The sequence below is a fragment of the Motacilla alba genome, chromosome 11 (assembly GCF_015832195.1).
Source record: "Motacilla alba alba isolate MOTALB_02 chromosome 11, Motacilla_alba_V1.0_pri, whole genome shotgun sequence".
Classification (NCBI taxonomy): Eukaryota; Metazoa; Chordata; class Aves; order Passeriformes; family Motacillidae; genus Motacilla; species Motacilla alba.
In genome coordinates this window covers 3900766-3910968 of record NC_052026.1, presented here as the reverse complement: position 1 = coordinate 3910968, position 10203 = coordinate 3900766, and positions in this window count along the sequence as shown.

The window sequence follows — 10203 nt, the reverse complement described above, 5'->3', positions numbered from 1 at the left end:
AAAGCAGAGCTAACCAAAAACTCTTTTGAGATCTGTTGGAGATTATAACAGTGAAAGCAGCACGTGTACAACAAACAACTGACCCTAGGATTTACCTGAAAGAGCTACAGGAAAGATGGACAGAGGCTATTTGCAAGGGATGGAGTACCAGGACAAAGGGGAATGGCTCCCCACTGCCAGAGGGCAGGGTTAGACGGGATATTGGGAAGGAACTGGAATCCTTATCACACTCTATGACTTCCTTATCACACTCTACAACTTCCTGAAAGGTTGTAGCAGTCAGCTGGGGTTGGGCTCTTTCTCCAGGCAGCACTGACAGAACCAGAGCACACAGCCTCAAGCTGCACCACGGGAATATAGGCTGGATATTAGGGAAAAGTTTTCCACAGAAAGAGTGATAAAGTTCTGGAATGGCTGCCCAGGGAGGTGGCGGAGTCACCATCCCTGGGTGTGTTTAACAAAGCCTGGGTGTGGCACTGGGTGCCAGGGTTTAGTTGAGGTGTTGGGGCTGGGCTGGACTCAATGGTCTTGAAAGTCTCTTCCAACCCAGTGATTCTGTGAATTCTGTGTGAATTGTTCCCTGGCAGGGTGGGCAGGCCCTGGCCCAGGGTGCCCAGAGCAGCTGGGGCTGCCCCTGGATCCCTGGCAGTGCCCAAGGCCAGGTTGGACACTGGGGCTGGGAGCAGCCGGGGACAGTGGGAGGTGTCCCTGCCATGGCAGGGGTGGCACTGGATGATTTTTAAAGTCCCTTCCAACCAAACCATGCTGAGATTCCATGATTCTGTGATTTAGCCAGGCTTTGTCCTGACAAACACTTCACTTTCATGTTGGTAGGACACCACCACTCCTGAGGATCCTGGTACTTTCCCATCAAGCCACACATTCAAACCCATCCCCACACTGCTGCCATGCTCCTTTACACCTAAGCTTTAATAAATCGTTTCCATCACCTGGGGATGTTCAGACTTTCTCACTATCCTGAGGAGAGGAACACTAATGAATATAAAAGATATGTGTGATTTATTAAAAAACAAATCCCATAAAATTTTGCTGCATGGACACATTCAGTTACTGCCAGGACCAGCGAGATGCCCAGCATTCAGCACTGATGTTTATCTGACTTCTCTGCTCTACTTGTTATTCTTTCAGTCAGTTGTACTGCTTTTCTTTTCCAGAAACTGAAAGTTCCTAGAATTTTTTTCTAGTATACTAGAATTTTTACAATGTTATTTTTTTTCTTTTTTTGGGTCTGAATTACTATAATTATACTCAATGTCTTTATTGCCATCTACCTTCCAGATGGCTCTGATGAAAAAATGGAAAAGCTAATATAACACAGAATAATATAAATTACCAGTAGATCTCTTACTCTTTAAGTGATTGAAGGCTTCCAGTCCCAAAATAATATGCAGCATGCTCCAAACTAGCCAGCACATTCTGTGATATAGAAGAATGCAGAGATTTGTAAACCCTTAAGAAGCACTTTTGATGTTTAGGTTTTTATATTCCTTTGATCAGAGATTAGCTGCTAAAAATGCAGCAAAAAGGATCGCTTGATAATACACAAGAAAATTTAAGAACTAAAGTGGAAAAAAGCCTCTAAAATACCAAATTTGTAGGCCACCACAGCTGAGATTGAGCCCAACTTTTAGGATGAAGATAGAAAACTAATCTATACTTTCACCTAAAACATTTCCTAAGTGATCTCTTTTATTCAACTGACTGAATATGATAAACAGGCCTCAAATGAGCATTAGCACGTTCTATTCTGAATTTCATTATATCATTGAATTCTAATGTTTCAGGAGAGGTGTCACATAGAACTGAATTAATATTCACCAAAAATGGCAACTGTAACAAAATTCAGGATAGGATATAACACTCATCTCCTACTGCCTTTTTTCTATTACATTGTCAGACACCCTGAAGTCTTGATAGTAACACAGAAGTGGCAAGAATATACCACTTTCAGTCTTGATTTCTTACTTGATTTAGGAAATATGGAGGGTTTTTTAAAGGAAGATATTCATATCAAGGCATTGTAAAGTCCAGTGATTGAAGGGCATTATAAAGTCCAATGCTTGAAGGCTGGTTATATTGATTTTTCCAATTTTCCTCCTATTTTATATCATTAAGCTATTGATTAAGTAAGGATAACTAAACATCTCACAGAAAGGTATTTTATATAATCATTTAGAGCTCCATAATATATGTTTTGTCAAGGAAAAAGACTGCCTGTAATTGCAGGCCTGGAAACTCCTTAAATAGAGAACTCAGGCTGGAACTCAGGGGAAAAAAAGAGGGTCTATCACCACTGGAGGAGGGACAAGTACCTTGGAGGGATTAAAAGAATGTTGAGAGGTTATGGACAGAAAAAAAACTGAAAGGGCCAAAGCCAAATTGGAACTTAATTTGGCCACTGCAGGTAAAGACAATGAACAAAAGTTTGTATAAAGGCATTGACAACAAAAGGAAGGCTTGGGAGACACTCCACCCTTTGCTGGATGCAGAGGGCAGGAGAGTGTCATGGGCTGAGGGAAAGGCTGAGCTGCTTCATGCCTTGCTTGCTTCACTCTTTAATACCAAAGCTCAGGCTACCCAGACCCCAGAGCTGGAACTCGGTGACTGAGTGAAGCCCCCATGGAATCACAGAACACCCTGGGTTGGAAGGGACCTTAAAAATCATCTTGTTCCAGCCCCCATAACCCAGGGGGCAATGGTTAAGGACCAGTTAGACACCCACAAGGCCAGATGGGATTCACCTGGCAGCATCCATCCCGCAGGGAGGTCAGAGCAGGGCCAGGCTCTGCCCCAGAGCCACGGGCAGGGCCTGAGCCCAGGAGCTGCCCCTGCCCAGGAGGCAGAACTGCTGCCCTGGGCAGTGCCCAGCCCTGAGCAGATGGTGCAGAGAGGCTGTGCAGTCTCCTCCCTGGGGATATTGCAGAGCCACACGGACACACTGCTGTGCCCTGTGCTCTGGGATGGCCCTGCTGGAGCAGGGAGGTGCCACCAGAGCAGCCCCTGTGGGCCCTTCCAGCCTCACCCATCCTGGGATCTCACAAAAGGGTTTGGGTTGGAAGGGACCTCCTTAAAGCCCACCCCATTCCACCCCTGCCATGTGCAGGGACACCTTCCACTATCTCAGATCACTCAGAGCCCATCTAGCCTGGCCTCAGGCACTCCCAGGGATGGGGCAGCCACAGGAAAGCCTGCGCAGGAGTACAAACTGACAGCCAGGGGAAAATTGAGAAAAAATGCAACCTCTTAATCTTCGATGTTGGTCTGTAAAGGTTAGGGACCACATTTACATCCACTAATGATGGTGTTTTCTCACGTGGATCATCCAGTCTGAACTGAGGGATGCTGCCCCCCACATTCTCTTGCTAGCTTGAGGTGCAACGTCACAAAGCAAGACAAGGCAACATTTTTATAAACAAGCCTTGTGTCTGTGATCTGCCTTCCTATGAAATTAGTTTCTTCCCAAATGCCTGTTATTCCAGTTGTAAATTACTCTAAGTCATGCTCCAAGGCATGTATAGTATACTACAATAAAACAGGAACAACACTTTGCATATCATTAAATGCCAAATTCTTTCTGCCACTCTGGAAGCAGAACTGCAGCCAGAAATGTCTGCTTTCCCTGCTTCTTTGCAATTCCAATTGCCAAGTGAACACAGGCTGGAGAGGCAGTGCTGCCAAGTGTCAGTGCTGCGTTAATATTGTTATTATTCTCTGGGACTGAAGTATATAATGCTATTTTCTCCAAAGGCATTATTGATACCACGGATTAGCATTACAATTTGTATAATTATTGCAGCGCCCACAGGAGTTCATGTCATCAAATATTTATACAACTCAGAATAGTTGAGTGCAAATGATTTCAGATGCCTTGCTGGACCTTTGGAAGGAAAAAGTGGTTGGATCAGGAAGCTAATTCAAAGCAAAAGCATCATATAGAATTGTCACAGGATATTTAAGAGATATTTGTCTAGGAATAATCTTGAAATCTCTTCACTCTGCTTGTTTTTAATCAAGGGCCTTCAGCTTCTGAGTTTATTTCTCCTAAAAGCCCAACTTATTTTAATCATCCAGTGTCCCCTTCTCACTTCCCATGCCTGTTCCTTGAGTATCCAGCATTTGTTTTTTCTGCTTTAGGCCTCCCACATATACCTGCAGCAGAACACAGCAGTGCTGTGTTGTCCAGCTAATCCCATCTGATGGGTGTGGATTACCAAAGTGGCCCCCAGTGACAAAAGAAAAGCTTTTTTTTTTTTTAATTAAAAGCTACTGCAGGATTGCTTATCAAAACCCAGAGTAATTAAAAAATATGTGGTACAAAATAGTTCTAAATTAGGAAGATATCAATGCAGTTTGTTCAAAACTCCATAACATTGAAGTCAAAAGCAAATGTCCCATTTTTGTTTTTTAAAGAGACATGACACAGTGCCTTTAACCTTGCCAAGGCTGCAAGAACCAGAAAGATTTTCAAATGAAGATATATGCAAGCTGAGAAAAAAAATTTAAAAATCCATGCTTTATTCAGTCAGCTGTTGAATGAATGGCCTTTTTACGAATCCCTTGCTCTAGGCCAGATCACAGCAAATTCACAGGAAGGGCTCTGTGGTTTCTCCATCCCTGGAAATGTCCAAGGCCAGGTTAGATGGGGTTTGTAGCAGCCTGGGATAGCGGAAGGTGTCCCTGCCTAAGGCAAGGGAATGAAACTTGATGATTTTAAGGATCTTTCCAACCCAAATCCTCCTATGATTCCATGATTCTATGATTTTTGAAGCAACTAATGACTATTCAGCTGTCTGACATAAAACTGTCTACTACATGATTGATTTTTATAAAAGCAAAACCTCTGTAAATCCTAAAGGCAAGATCACAGAACAGAGTTCTATATCAGAAACAGTCAGAATTTCTTAATTCTTACAGGCATGAGCCCTTTTACACAAATGACACTGCTTCATCCGTTACCTCAGGTTAGACTATGGCTCAAATAAAATAAAAAAGAAAGCAGGAAAAAAAAAGCAGCCTCACAATGCTGAGTATCAGCAAGTTGGAGGTGGTGACAGGGAGAACAAGACATTCAGAGAGAGTGAGAAGTCATTCCCACTAGATAATGCATGATGTTTAATCAGCCGTGTCACCAACTGGAGGTAGTGTGCAAGAGTTAAGCATTAATAGGATAAATCTGTCCTCTTCTATTTCAGTCTTGAAAAGAACTGCATTTGAGATGGTTTAAACAGATAATTTTGAAAAGATCAAGAGCAAGACCTAATAAGTAACACTCCATTAAAGATACAGCAATTAGAAGTTAGCGAGATACCACACAACTCCAAGTTTAATATCAGCATTGTAGAAGAAGCAGTGTAATCATGGGTAAGGACATCAGCAAGACCTTGCAGATAGATTGAAAAAAACTTCTATTTTTGTCTTCAACAACTCCAGAGAGCTGTTTCTCTCTGGTTTTCTATCATAGTAAGTGTAGACAACATTACTTCTACAGATATCCACAGCGTGCTGAAACCCTGTCATTTCATTTTGTAGCCAGAAAAAGTCTGAATATTAAAAAAATGCAAATATAACATATGCTGCCTTGTATTTTCACCTTTACCTCCCTTCAAAGTATAGACTATTCATAACAAAATTTTTGGAATACTGCAATAGAAGCAGTGTTAAGATCTTCAAAAACAAAATTAAGAAAACATGAAAGAGAGGGTGACACATGATCTTTCTTCTGCCAAGTGGGTTTCTATTCAAAACAGATCAGGATGTGGATTAATATTTCCATGGAAGATAATGGGACTTGAAGTCACTTTAAAGCAGCAGAACTAATAGATTCTAGTGAGGTCAAATCAAGTTAAGTGAAGCAGAGAGCCTGGCCCACAGTTTTACCACTGTGAAATATTGTCTGTGTCAGAAAGTTCGGGTGATTGATTAATTTTAGGTAAACATCCAAACTTACTATGCCAAGTCATTCATAAATACCCTGCAACTAAATTAGTTAATAAAAGCAACTACTGAATAAGGAGAGGATCACCAGTTTCTAGTTCAATTCTCCTTTTAGCTTGTCTTAACCAAAGTTGTATCACAGTAATTGCAAATGACTTTACTATCATTAACATCATTAAACTTCATGGGGAAAGCAGTCTGCAGGGACATTAAAATAAAATCAACTATGCAAAATTAAAAGACTCAACAACTCTTCTTTAAGGCAGTGTGATACTAATTAACAACAATTGCTTTCTGGTTGAGGATTTCTCCTGGCTGTGTAAATCAGGGGAAATGCTGTGTTGTAGCTTACAGCAGACAAATCTGGAAAAGAAGGGAAAAAAACCCAACCTCACCCACATTCCAACAAAAACAGGTAAACAATGCAGTTCAAGGAAAAGGTATTGGAATGCAAACCCTTCTCAGCCAGGACAAAGGATTTACCCTTGGGGTCACAAGATACCCATTAAGGAAAGAAGCAAAATTTCAGAATCAGGCTCTGGGGAGCACCAGGGGGTTGCTGGTGCAGTTCTGGATGAAGGCTTTCCTCACCCATCTCAGTTTTGGCTGCTCCTTACACCTTGTGTCAAGATGTTTGTCCTTTCTGTAGCTGGTGCTCTGCTGCGTGTGGAATGAATGCAGAGAGCTTGGAAATGATCAACACTAAGGAAAATAATGTGGGCTGCAGTCTCCCTATCTTAACTCCTTCTGTTGTCCTCTTGAGATAAAAGCAATAACAGTTTTATATTTTTTGGAGAAATTATACTGCCATTATTTGATAGGATTAAGTATGGGATCATGTTTAGACTTATTTTTCATAATTGCAAACCAAATTTTTACCCTGTTTTAGAAACAGTTGAAACTTTTAAGCTCTTCTGAATTTTTTGTTGTATCGTCTGCCTATTGAGAAAGAATAGTGATTAGGCAGAAAAGAAAGGGACGTCTCTGGCAATCCAAAGTACCAAACCTCAGAGCCAGCAGGGATAATGATCTGTCAGAAACTGAACCAGAATTCAGACAGTACAGAAGGGTCTTACTCCAGATGAACAACAGCTACGGAAGGAGGCTTAGAGTTAATATTAGCTAAACCAATCTTAGGATGAATTATGATCATTATAATGATCAAGTTGTTATTTAAATTGCTTCCTTAAATACAGAAACAAATATGGGATTTGTCTAAAAGTAAAGAGTTGTGTTTATTTGTGGGGAGTACATTTTTAGTAACTGAGTAGATAGAGTTCCTCAGCTCACTATAAAGCACTTCTTATTTGGACTATATTATCCCTGCAAGATTCATCTCTTTCAGACTAATCTGTCATGACTTTAACAGGAGCGGTTTCTTTGGTTTTAGCTCTTAATGTAAATAAACAATTAAGATGTGAAAGATATGAAGGCAACAATTTCTAATAAGTACTTTCAGCTACACAGCTGGGTTATTGAGATTTTTTAAATTTAGAGCTTCAAACACTTAGATCTCACTTGCATTAAAGAAAAAAAAAGAAGGGAAAATATTTATGTAATAATGCATTGTCAAAGAAAGGATATTTAGACACTTTCAGTCCTTAATTGCAGCACTTAATATCACCAATAGAATGTTATTTTAGTAAAACAAGTATTTCTTGGAATAACAGAAAAGCAGCAGAAGTGCTTAAGTGACTGAGGCTGTACAGTCGCTGGGAGACTGACTCAGGTTAAATTCTGATATCTTTTATCAACTTCCTGACAATACCAGCACCTTCAGTGGAATGCTGAACCCACTGTTGGAGACTGGGCTGCTGCTCCTTCCAGAGTAGATGCCGCAACCTCATCTTTTAGAGAACCATCTATGTTCATTGACACAAAACTCCTGAGAAGATAAACCAAAGCCTAACAGGCACCCACGTAAATCTGGAGACAGCCTTCAAGAGGAGTCAGCTCTGATACACCACAGTGTGGCAGCTGGACAGAGCCACCCCCATAGTACAGAAGACAGCACCCTCAAAAACACAAACCAACTTTTGCTTCTGCCTGGAAAGGCTGGACCAGATGATCCTTGAAGTCCCTTCTGACCTGGCATTCTAGGATTTCCATTGTACCAGCATGGAAACGGATTCATCAGAAAAAGAGAAATTTATCTTTTGAGTGGGTGCCTAGTAGCTGGTCTCCCAAAACAATGCTCAGGAAGGTACTTAGAGCTGACCCAAAGAGGTATGAGTGACCCTGTCTTCTGCCCACCCCAACAGTGGAAGGGAGGATCCTTCTTCCTCCAAGGACTCTGGGCCCTGTTTGCATCACCTCACACTGAATGGAGGCAGAGACACCTCAGGCCATCCTTGCTCAATCCACTTCACTCCTGAAATTCCCCTCCCTGATCACAAACTCCTCTGACACCCTCAATGTCCCCTGTCTTATGACTGTGCACCTTGAAGCTCTCTTCAACCAACACTCTCTCTGCAAACAGCTTTGCTTTCTTTTCCCCATGCTGTGTATCCTTCCTAGCAACTGGGAAAAAAAAAAAAAAACAAAAAAACCCCAAAACAACAAAACAAAACAAAAAAAAAAAAAAAAAAAAACAAAAAACCAAAAACACAAAAAAAAAACCACCAAAAAACCCCAAAAAACCAACCAAGGAAAAAAACATGTAAAGAGCTGTGGTCTTCTACTTCAGGAAAAACAAGAGCTCAGAAAAAAGACATTGGACTAGAACAGCAGTTCCACAAGACTAGAGTTTTCTAATTCATATCCATGGTAAATGCAACTGAAGCTTGAAAGAGCTGCAGGAGTAGCACAAGAGCTGAGCTGAAAGCAGCCAACTCCAGGCTCCTCAGCCATCAGTTTGATTTGTCCTCCCATCCTAGATTACAGCTTTGCTCCAGCCTGCTCTGTGCAATTCTGAGCTTCATTTGTTCTGTACCAAGCAATATCATTTCTTGAGATTCTACTGGTTCCTAATGATGTGGAATATAACATGTCACTGCTGAATGCAGTTAAGAAATATGCAAAAGAGAAAATGCCAAACTTTGAAAGAAAATCCCGTCTTAGCACACTATTAGACTAATCATGTGAAAATGTTTATTTGCCATGAAGTCAGAGCTATTAAACAAATTGGTCCATTCTGCAGTGCCAGAGTATTCTCACATGGGTTGCAAGATTTCTTTAAAATTACACTGAAAAAGATACATTCGGCTAATGAAATTAATGAGCTTTAATACTCCCTTGAAGTACAGGTTTTCAGCACAAATTTGCTTCATTATCACAGCTCTGTAAACCTTGTAATGCATAATGGTCACTGATCCTGCCCAGAACACAGTGAAACATGGCAAAAGTTTAATTGTACAGGCACCTACATTTTAAAGCAAATAAGGCAGTCTCCAAGGCTATTAATATAACAGATGCCTTTTATAATTAAAGGGATAATGTCCAAAGATTAGCTGGAAAGTATTTTAATTAAAGTTAGTAAATTACTGTTGAAGTCATCATTACATGGAAACTCAATTAAAATGAGATCCTTAATTCTGCAGGAGCACAGCAACAACAGTAGGTTTCCCCACATTTGTGTCACATACAGAACCCCATCTCACGTGCTGAAGCACCTGATTTGGTACGAGTTTACCTCATTGCTGTAATGCTTTATTTTACAGAAAAGAGCCAAATCTGGTGCATTGTTAAATGGTCTTTATTTTTTTTCCCTGCTGTTCTCAAGCAGAAGACTTTTAAAAATCTCATCCCCAAAGAGGAGCACTCTTTACATAAAAAATAATTTTAATGAGTTTATAAAAATATATTCGCAGAGAATACAGCATTAGCCCTGCAAAACCCTTTCTATGGCACCATTTGAGTGAATGGGTAAAGAGGCACAGAAGGACTCAATAACTTCCCTTGAATGCATCAGCAGTACAAATACAAATCCATTACAGGAAGTCTATCTAAAAGTGTATTTCAATAGCTCAGTTTAGAAAGGGTTTACAAGGTCTTTGGATGGTACAAAGTGACTCTGGCAAGTAGTTAACATACCTAACTATAAGAACACATTTTTCTTCTAGACAGAGGAAGAATTAAGGTTTTTGGTTTTTTTTTAATAATGAGCTGAGGAAGAGCATCCACTTTTTGCCTACTTTGTCAGTTTTATGGGACATCAGATTGCAGTCCTGCAGTTTGCTTTCTGTGTCACTAAGTTATCTCTTCAACACTCTCCAGACCATCCGCAGGCTGAAAAAGGTCAGTGAAATC